General features: G+C 47.2%; 1 pseudogene; it reads left to right on the top strand.

Moving 5' to 3' along the window:
• The first annotated feature begins 5,928 nt into the window (after positions 1 to 5,928).
• Positions 5,929 to 6,133, top strand: LOC142281000 (U2 spliceosomal RNA; annotated as a pseudogene).
• The last annotated feature ends 4,914 nt before the right edge of the window (positions 6,134 to 11,047 follow it).

Genomic DNA, 11,047 nt, shown 5'->3' with positions numbered 1-11,047 from the left:
TATATACACATATATCTCCATGACAATCGCTTTTTTTTTTTTTTTTTCCTTCTCTCCGTATTATTATCAGTACCTATTACTCCTCTACCTATAAAAATATAAATTAATTAAAAGCAGACAGTTCTATATCATTATTGAGTCCATATGGTTTCAAGGTGTTCAATTCAAAAATCCATTGGCTTTCTGCTCGTGACATTTTTTTAATGAAATCGCCACCTCTCCAATCCTTAGTTATTTTTTGTACGCCCCATACTTGGGATCCTTTAAAGGACCCTCCATGTTTTAACACATAATGTCTGGATAGGGGGTGCTTAGTACATTTATTTTTAACACTTCTAATGTGCTCACCCACCCTTTTCCATAGGGGTCTAATAGTTCTCTCAATGTATTTTTTCTGACAGGGACATTGAATGCAATATACTACTCCCTTTGATTGACATGTAATAAATTCTCTAATCATGACTTCTGACTGCCCCTGTAAGAAGGATTTCCGTGAAATATTTTTTGTATTCTTACATACTATACAGCTTTTGCATGGAAAAAAACCTTTCAGGCCAAATAATCCTCCCTTATTAGGTGCTGTAAGATTACGTATGGTGGGTGCCACTAAATTGCCAATATTGTTTGCCTTCCTATATATGAATATAACGTCGCAAACTTATATTGTACAACTTAAAACTTGTAAGTTAGCCAGGGGTGGTATAGTACATCTTTCATTGTATAAGTCTAAATTATTAACCAAACAAAATATATGCCACCGGCCGGGGCATTACATTAGACTGGTAAAACTAAATCAATGTGAATATTGTATCACCTCGAAGTTAATTGGTTATACAAAAGAATTTTATTCTCATTACTTTCATTTTTTATTTTATGTGGTCCTTGTTTTATGTGGTCCTTGGTTTTAGTAATAATCAGTGTATTGTATATTATCAAATACTCTGTCTTGAAACAAGGATAGCAAAAATTTTTTTATTTGTGGTCTATTAATAAAATTATAAAAACCCATCTAGCGCTGGTTTATTGTGGATTTTTACTTAAAATCCTTAACACAGTTTATTAAAGGCTACTTTACACACTGCGATATCGGTCCCGATATCGCTAGTGTGGATACCCGCCCCCATCTGTTGCGCGACACGGGCAAATCGCTGCCCATGCTGCACAACACCGACCAGACCCGTCACACATACTTACCTGCCCGGCGACGTCGCTGTGACCGGCGAACCGCCTCCTTTCTAAGGGGGCGGTCCGTGCGGCGTCACAGCGACGTCACTGAGCGACCGCCCAATAGCAGCGGAGGGGCGGAGATGAGTGGCCGGAACATCCCGCCCACCTCCTTCCTTCCTCATAGCGGCTGGGAGGCAGGTAAGGAGAGGTTCCTCGTTTCTGCGGTGTCACACGGAGCGATGTGTGCTGCCGCAGGAGCGACGAACTACATCGTTACTGCTGCAGTAACGATAATCGAGAATGGAGACCCATGTCACCGATGAGCGATTTTGCACGTTTTTGCAGCGATGCAAAATCGCTCATCAGTGTCACACGCAGCAACATCGCTAATGCGGCCGGATGTGCGTCACAAATTCCGTGACCCCAACGACTCCGCATTAGCGATGTCGCAGCGTGTAAAGCCCCCTTTAGTGGGAGTGGTGTACAGGGTCTTAGCAGTAAAGAGTATTCCATATTTCTGCCAGATACCCACAGAGATATTGAAATCTGAAAAAAGAGACTTCTGCTCATTGAAGGTAAGAACTGCTCACATAGCGTTCAACTCCACAGCAAACGAGTGCTCTAGCACTGGCATCTCAGCAGGGATATTCCCCTACTACACATGTGTGTCTGGGTCCCTGTGACAGTTTACAGGACATAACTCAGGGCACCTAGACAGAAGGCAGAGGGACTACTTTCTATTTCTGGTGTAGAGCTTAGTACAATATATATATATATACTATTACATGTGACACATGTACCTTGTATTACCATTATTCGCTGTATATGAACCCCTTTTCTCCGGGCATTATTTGTCTATAGCATTTTTCACGAACCTGAGGCAACTGAGAACCCTTCAGTGAAGGAATTCCACTAACCCTCACAATACCAACCAGGGGCCTCCCTGCAGTAACTCAGGTAGTTGTACCCATTCTCTTTCCGCATTCTATGTGTTCTTCTTCTTTCTTCTTTTTTTTCTTTTTTCTTCTTTTTATTTCTATCATGTAGTTCAGGGGTTTATAGATATATGTCCTGCATCTCATATTTCCTTTAGTGGTGCTTCTTACCCATTCTCATATCATTTACCCTAGTATTTCATGATCCTGAGGCGACTGAGAACCCTTTAATAAAGGAATCCTTTTTCATTTGAATTGTCAAGTGATACTTACCAGTGACTATCACGTAATGTTACAGGTAGTTGCATTTTCTTCCTCTTCTTTCTCTCCTTTCTTCTTTGTCACACGGTCCATTGTGTTATAGCCCACGTGTCATGATAACACTTGTACCATCTTTTCATTTAGATTCCACCTACAATTATTTACCGATTCCAGTTCTGAAATAGGCTTTCATGATCTACTCACTAGAATTCTCACGTGCATAAGGTACTGAGACATATACATGTTCACACCATTATAAAGAACAAAGTATAAACATTGAGGTTTTTCTCACACCCATGTTCCTGTGTTCTTTGATATGATATGTGTTCATTTCCTTCACTATATAGGATTGCAAGTTTTCCATTTGTACCTTAATGGCAATGACGCTATACAATTGAACACATATCATCCTGTTATCCATATAGGTGTGTATTTACCTGCTTGACTATTTTTGGTTGTTTGATCCAGAATGTTTCTCCAGATAGGTCATGTGGAAATTTTCTTTCCTCAGTACAAATGTTTTCACTATGGCTTTGGAAAAATTTTTTGTATGTGCATCATGGTCATTTGACCCATTGTACTCTCAAGTAGCAATATATTGTACTGTTATGTTGTACTATGTACTAATTACGTGTTTATATGGTTTTGTAACCCTTTATGATCTTAGATAACTTTATCCTTGATAAAGACCTAAAAACAAGGTCGAAACGTTGGATGAATTATCCTTTTGCACAAATAAAGAATTTTCAGCATTCCAAGAGTTCTTTTCTTACGTTATTGATCACTATAGTGTGCCAGAGCTATTTCTATTGAATTGACTCTTATTTTTTCTGAGCACCTGCTATATACACAGTGACCCAGACATATTCAAGTTTCATTCAGAAGGCAGAGGGAAGCCTTAGCAGCTGAGCCTATATCTTGGCTTGTGAGCATTAGAACAGGCCGGCGATTACAGGGTAACATGAAAAATGTCCAGCTTGCATTATGACTAGAACATGACAATATCCTTTTAAGTACTAACCTATGATGCGTTCCTAAGCAGTTGATGTTATATGTTCTACATTTCATTTTCTGCATACTTTACAAGTAGTAGAATTTGCTTTGATATAGGCAACTGGATTTTCACAATGAAAAGGCAAAGGATAACGCCCGAAAAAGACGCCATACATTATGTCAGTGCCATCACTGACAAACCTGGATTGACCATGAAATACATCAATCCCCTTAAAGGTGAGTTAAAACAAGTTTTAACTAAATTGCCTTAATATTGTCATGCATTAGAATGACTGTCTTAGGTAATGATAAATATTTTCTACAGGAAGAGGAGTGTTTGCTGAAACTGAAATCGAAAAAGGGAGTTTTGTTGCAGAATATCGAGGCTAGCTCACTTATGCACTTACGATGGTAGACAACTACTCGAGATTTATGGTTGTGGTACAAGTCAAAGATCTAATGGCCCATACTGCAGCGAAGGTCTTCCAAGCACACTTATGCAGACCTCATGGCTACTCAGAGAGAGTCCTCACAGATCAAGGCACAGCCTTTGAAGCGGAAATCTTCAAGGACTTCTGCAGCTTTTACCGATGCAGGAAGATGCGCACTACACCCTACCATGCTCAAACCAATGGTTATCAACCTGCTCAGGACTTTACCCCATATTCCAGATGTGGCCTTACAAGTGATTTATAGAGGGGTAACAATACGTTGGGATCACCGGATCTAATCTCCCTTTTTATACACCCTAAAATCTTGTTTGCTTTAGAATAAACAATAACATCATAAAGGTATAGCAGTACCGTTTCAAAGTTTCGGTGTCCCAAGCAGCATTCCATCAGCCTCTGGAAGGTTCCTGGCAAATTGCACAGCTCGAAGGGCATGCTTTTGAACTCGCAGAGACCCATCGGGGTGGCAAAGGCGGTCTTCTCCCGGTCTGCCTCAGCAACGGACACTTGCCAATAGCGACTAGTGAGATCAAGGGTAGAAAAATAATTTGCAGTTCTCAATGCAGCTAGCTATTCCTCAATACAGGGGAGTGGTGCTGTCCTTCTTCTTTAACAGGACCAACGGAGCTGCCCAGAGGCTACAACTGTCACGGATAACCCCAGCCTCCTTCATGTTGCTCAACATGTCCTTGGTACACTGGTAATGTGCAGGTAGTTTTGGCTTATATCTCTCTTTGATGGGTGGGTGTGCACTTGTGGGGATGTAGTGTTTGACCCCTTTTATTCTTCAAAAGTCTAGCGGATGTTTGCTGAAGACTTGCTCGTATTCTTGCACTAGCCTGTAGACCCCCTTCTTGTGATGTGAAGGTGTGGAGTCAGTGCCTACGTGTAATTCCTTACACCACTCCTCTGGCTGACTTGGTGAGCTGTCACTGAATGGGTGGGCTGAAGCAATGGTGGATGCTGCTGTTTGGATAGCATGTGTATCTACTGAGAACAGCTTATCAATGGTGGCAAATCGGAGCAGCTTAATCTCTTGCTCTCCGCAGTTCAACACTCTCATGGGCACTCTTCCCTTCCATATTAATGAATAAAACTATGATGTAAATAGCATATAGATACCCCACAGATGCAGATAAAAGTAGGTTATGGGAAAAGGGGGAAGAGAGAAACAGGAAAATAGTGGAATAAAGTATACCTTCCAGGTGGAAGAGGAAATGGCAGCACAGCCAGTGGAGGTGAAGCAAGGGGAGCCTGCAACTAAAGAGTTGAGAGCGTTATCACATGGTGACTGAGCCTGATTGTAACGGGAGCATAGAGGTGCCGATCCTGTCTTACCTGCGTTGGTGTAGAAGTGGGTGTCCTGTGGTGGAGTCAGCTATGTGCAGTGGTGGCCGTGGGTTCTTTTATGTGCGACCGTAGTAATAACTGCGCCCACTTCCTGTATGGGAGTGGAATGCAGTGAGGGTAATGGAACGCACGCCTGCGCATTTGTGTTTAACGTCGCGCATGTGCAGAACGGAGAAAAGGCTGCGCTCACTTCCTAATGAAAGGGAGTGAGACGCATCTGGGAAGGGAAGGGAAAAGATTAGGGTTTGGGGATGATGAAAGGGCTTTCTACGGGCAAGGATGGCAAAGGGTGGCAGTGACGGAAAGTCAGGCAGCCTGTCCTGTCCTGTCCTGTCCGTCCGTCTTTTTGTATCATGAATTGGAAAGACTGCAAGGGGGAGGGGAGGTGCTTGTGTCCAAAAGGAGGAGTTATTCAGATTCATTGCAGTGGGCGGCGGCTGCAAAAAGCACCATTCTTCTTGTTTTTGCTCTGCAAAACAGCCTTTTCAAGGGTTGGCTTGGGTGACAAAATGTCTTCTGTAGGCGTGGGTTTGTCTCCCTCTCCCTAAGATGTGTCCGGTATAGGCCAGGGTGCCACTCAAGGCCGTAACCAATTCGGGTTATAGCTTCTCGGCCTTTTGGCTAAGATCAAGTGTAGTTTCGGAGGACGCTACCTTGGTCGGTACTGGAAGGTGCCTGGGATTGCACGTCTGCCGGCCTTGAGGAAGTGTGTGCGCCTTCTGGTGACACATAGCCCTCTTGTGCCTGGACGGTTCCCAGGCAACGGGAGGCGATTACCTTTGTTATTTTGAAGTCCTACTGATAAACAGAAAAAAAAAAAATTAAATCTGTTCTTATCAGTTTAATATCTGATACGTCCCCTCTCTGGGGACCATATATTAAATGGATTTTTAGAACAAGGAGATGGAAAAAATCTTGCTCTGTCCACTCCACGCATTGACCTGGTATTGCAGTACCTCCAGGACCGGTGCACCCCTTCTTAACCCAGTTTCCAAAAGCAGAACTCAATTCACCTGATTCAAATGAGCCCCATTAGTGAATTGAAAGAAAGCAAAAACTTTATATGCACCTCAATTTGGCCAATTCACTTTACACACTTTCACCCTTTTTTTTATCTTTCACACCTTTTACTTGCTTTATTGATGCAAAAAGCTGTGCCAAATAGCAAACTCATCTCCACTCAACTTGACCAACTCTGCTATGTCCCGTGCAGTATCTTATTCTCAGTCTTATCTAGATCATTTGCAATTGAATAGAATAGATCCCTTTTGGCTGCTTATGACTGTGTAAAATATGTAGTTTTACTGGGCTGGGATGAGAGAATCCATTGAAGCATGGTGTAGGGATTGTGGTTCCTGTGTGCTAAGAAGAGAGGCTGGCACCAGCCAGAAAGCCCCATTGCAGCCAATAATCACTTAATAACTTTTTCAACTTGTCATCATATGGGAGGCCTTCCATTCCTTGTAGTAGTCTAGTTGCCCACCTTTGAACTGACTCTAACTTCTGAATGTCCTTTTTAAAATGTGGAGCCCAAAACTGGTTCCCATATTCCAGATGTAGCCTTACAAGTGATTTATAGAGGTGTAACAATACGTTGGGATCACGGGATCTAATCTCCCTTTTTATACACCCTAAAATCTTGTCCCAAGCAGCATTCCATCAGCCTCTGGAAGGTTCCTGGTGCATTGCACAGCTCGAAGGGCATGCTTTTGAACTCGCAGAGACCCATAGGGGTGGCGAAGGCGGTCTTCTCCCGGTCTGCCTCAGCAACGGACACTTGCCAATAGTGACTAGTGAGATCAAGGGTAGAAAAATAATTTGCAGTTCTCAATGCAGCTAGCGATTCCTCAATACGGGGAGTGGTGCCGTCCTTCTTTTTTAACAGGATCAACAGAGCTGCCCAAAGGCTACAACTGTCACGGATAACCCCAGCCGCCTTCATGTTGCTCAACATGTCCTTGGTACACTGGCAATGTGAAGGTGGTATTGGCTTATAGCTCTCTTTGATGGGTGGGTATGCACCTGTGGGGATGTGGTGTTGGACCCCTTTTATTCCCCCAAAATCTAGCGGGCTTCCCACCGGTAACCCGCTCCCCAGCTTGGATGGATGCTGAGGGAGCCCCTTTTGCCCGCAGGCTCTGGCCCTGGGAACTGTAGCCTTGGCGGTGACTGTGCTTCCCTCTACGGTGTGAGCTGTTGCCTTCAATCGGGTCTTGACTGCTGGGAAACCCTGGAGGTTCCTGTCGCTAACGGATTTGACCGGTTTTACGGCGACTCCTAGCCTGGTCGGGGTCCGTAGGCCCTGCCGGATGGTGCTGGCTTCTCTTCACTCCCCGATCTGGTACCGGCGGGCCACCGCCCATCCCCGGTCCGTACGGTTCACTCCAATCAGCCTCTCCTGCAGAAGGTCACCACCGTCTGCCAACCTTGCTGAGTGCCCGGGCCACACACCCGGACACGGTCAGCCTCCTCTCCTCTTCACTTCTCTAACTCCAAAACTGATCTCTAATCTGACTCCTTTTCCCGCCTCCAGGACTGTGAACTCCTCGGTGGGTGGGATCAACCGCCTGGCCCACCCCCTGGTGTGGACATCAGCCCCTGGAGGAAGGCAACTAGGATTTGTGTTTAGCTTCGGTGTGCCTAGCCGGAGTGTAGAGTGTGTTGGTGTAGTACCTGTGACGACCTGGCTTGTCCAGGGCGCCACATTCCCCTATAGTAAAATGCAGACCGTCCGCGGGCTGCCCGTCCATCACCGGTTTTATTTTCACAACTGAAAAAGAATAAAACGGTAAAACATGTAAAAGCATCATAAACATTTTACAACGGTACAGCTTCCGCTCTTCTCCCACCCAAACAACCTGGCCCTGATGCTGCCCCTAAGAAGCGGGCAGCACCCCTTGACCCCAGTCCAGCACCAAGTTGCCCGAGCGGGTTCTGTGTCTTTCAGGGGGCCCACGTCCAAGGGGACCCCTGAACCCCCGGAGGATCGCCACCGGTTACGGTAGTGGCGGGCCTAGGCCATCCCTTTCCTCCAGGCCCATCCTCCCAAATCAGCCTCTCCGGAGGCGGTAACGGTGTCAAGCCAACAAACATTTTTATTTACATTGCACTAAGTTTGTGGTTGCCCTGCAAGTTCTCGGGCTTGTCCGTAAGCAGTTCCTTACGCAATGGTTGCACAGTCCCTACGGGGACAACAGTTGCCGGCAACGGCCGGTTTAATCACGGTTCAATCAGGTAAACTTCTTTGGTTGATCATCTTTACTTATCATTTAAAACTTTCAAACTGGTACACTCAACACATAAAGCCCCCCCCTTTTAAAGAGTAGTTTCCCTGTACCTAAGTGGGGGTCTACCTAGGTTGGGGCGAGTGGACCTTCGGGGTCCGGTGTCAGTGGTGACAGGCAGTGGGGCAGAGGGAACAGTCAGTTCCTCCTCCCTGCTATCATGTGGGGCAGGCGGAGGCGTAGGGGAGCTGGGTACAGGTACATCCCTGGGCACTGGCTCGCGGTTAACCGTTTCCATCATTTCTTCATCCACGGGTTGTGGGAACAGTATCACTGGAAGGATCACCGCACCGTTCTGTGTAGGCCAGTCTGCTGGAAAATCACCCATCATGGTGTGGATTACCTCTTTTTCCTTCTCCACTGGACTGGGAACTGGAGCCTCATCCGCTACTCTCAATGCTGGTGGGCACTTCTTCAGGTGGTCTCGGGAAACCGTGGCCAAAGTCCCCCCCTGGTCACGGCTGATCTGGTAGGCCTTCCCATTCTCCCATCCTGTGGGCTGGACTAGATACGGGGTTTTTTCCCATTGATCATCCAGCTTGTGGGCCCTTCTTTTCCGCTTCAGCACTACATCCCCAGGTTGGAAGGAACCGGCAGGCGCCTTCTTGTTGAAGCACTGCTCCTGTTGTCCCCGACTCCGGCACAAGTTCTTTTCAACATACTCCTGGACCTGTCGGTACTGTGTCCTCCGCCGAGTGTCCCATTCAGCTGTCGACAGGAGTGCTTCTGAAGCTTCCAAGCCCATTTCCAGATCCACTGGTAGCCGGCCGGGACGAGCTCTCATCAGGTATGCTGGAGTGCATTTCGTAGAGCTGGAAGGGATGTTGTTGTACATATCGACCAGGTCAGGTAGCTTCTCCAGCCACAGGTTCCGCTCTTCCAGTGGTAACGTCTTGAGGAGGCCCAGGACCAAGTGGTTCATCTTTTCACAAATGCCATTGGTTTGGGCGTGGTAAGGCGTGGTCCGGATTTTCTTGCAGCCGTACAACTGGCAGAATTCCTGGAATACCTCTGCTTCAAAGGCCGGACCCTGGTCGGTAAGCACCCTCTCCGGGTACCAATGCGGTCAACAGAAATAAGCCTGGAAAGCCTTAGCAGCGGTGCGGCCGGTTAAGTCCTTAACTGGGACAACCACCAGGAACCTCGAGTAGTGGTCTACGATGGTCAGAGCGTAGGTGTACCCACTTCGGCTGGGGGTGAGCTTTACATGGTCAAGGGAAACCAGCTCCAGCGGTTGGTGTGTAATGATCGGGTGTAGGGGTGCCTTCTGGCTGGCCTCGTCCTTCCTTCTCAATGCGCAATGGCCACATTCTCGGCACCAGGCCTCCACAGATTCCCGCATTCCACTCCAATAGAACCGCTCTCTTAACAACATCTCTAGCTTCTTCCACCCGAAGTGCACTGCACCATCATGGTATGCTTGCAGGACGGTGGGCACGTTAGCCTGGGGAATCACCAGCTGGCGGATCTTCTCGTGAGTCTTTGGATTAATCAGCTCGCGATACAACTTCTCCTGGTGTAGGTATAGCCGGGTCCGTTCTTGCCACAGACGTTGGGCTTCGGCAGGGGAAGCAGGGTCTATCCCAGCAGAACCCTGTTCCACTAGAGTCTTGACCAGGCGGACAGCAGGTGCCTGGTCCTGAGCTTCCTGCCAGTCCTGTCGGGGCAGCGGATCCAGGTTCACCCGTTGTTGGTAGACGTGCACCTTCTCAGTGAATGGCCGGTGAAATGCAGGCAACTCGATCTCTTCGAGGTCATCATCCTCTGGCCCCTCTTCCGACAGGTGGGGCATCCGGGAGAGTGCATTGGCATTGACGTTGGTACGGCCGGCCCGGTACTTGATGGTGAAATCGTAGTTGGCTAACCTGGTCACCCACCGCTGCTCCAACGCGCCCAGCTTGGCCGTATCTAGATGGGTCAGCAGGTTATTGTCTGTGTACGCGGTGAACTTGGCTGCTGTCAGGTAATGGCGGAACCGCTCGGTGATAGCCCACACCAGTGCCAAGAGCTCAAGCTTGAAGGAGATGTAGTTCTCAGGGTTCCTCTCAGTCGGTCGGAGTTTTCGGCTAGCATAAGCTATTACCTTTTCCCTTCTGTCTTGGACCTGGGATAGAACAGCCCCCAAGCCCACATTGCTGGCGTCGGTGTAGAGGATGAATGGGCGGCTGTAGTCAGGGTACGCTAGGATTTCCTCTCCGGTCAGGGCTGTTCTCAGCTGGCGGAAGGATTCCTCATGCTTTTCTTCCCACACCAATGGGGCTACTAGGGATCTACCACCCTTGGTCTGTCCTACGAGGAGGTCTTACATGGGGGCAGCCATCTTTGTGTACCCCTTAATGAAGCGACGGTAATATCCCACCAGGCCCAGAAACTGCCTCACTTCCCTCACTGTGGTCGGTCTCGGCCAGTCATCATAGTATCAGAGTTTTAAGGTTGAAGGGAGACTCTAAGTCCATCTAGTTCAACCCGTAGCCTAACATGTTGATCCAGAGGAAGGCAAAAAACCCCAATGTGGCAAACAAGTTCCAATGGGGAAAAAATTTCCTTCCTGACTCCACATCCAGCAATCAGACTAGTTCCCTGGATCAATACCCTGTCATAAAATCTA

Source organism: Anomaloglossus baeobatrachus, unplaced genomic scaffold (genome assembly GCF_048569485.1).
Source record: "Anomaloglossus baeobatrachus isolate aAnoBae1 unplaced genomic scaffold, aAnoBae1.hap1 Scaffold_466, whole genome shotgun sequence".
Classification (NCBI taxonomy): domain Eukaryota; kingdom Metazoa; phylum Chordata; class Amphibia; order Anura; family Aromobatidae; genus Anomaloglossus; species Anomaloglossus baeobatrachus.
Note: the sequence above shows the minus strand (reverse complement) of the source record. Positions and strands in the feature narration are given on the sequence as shown.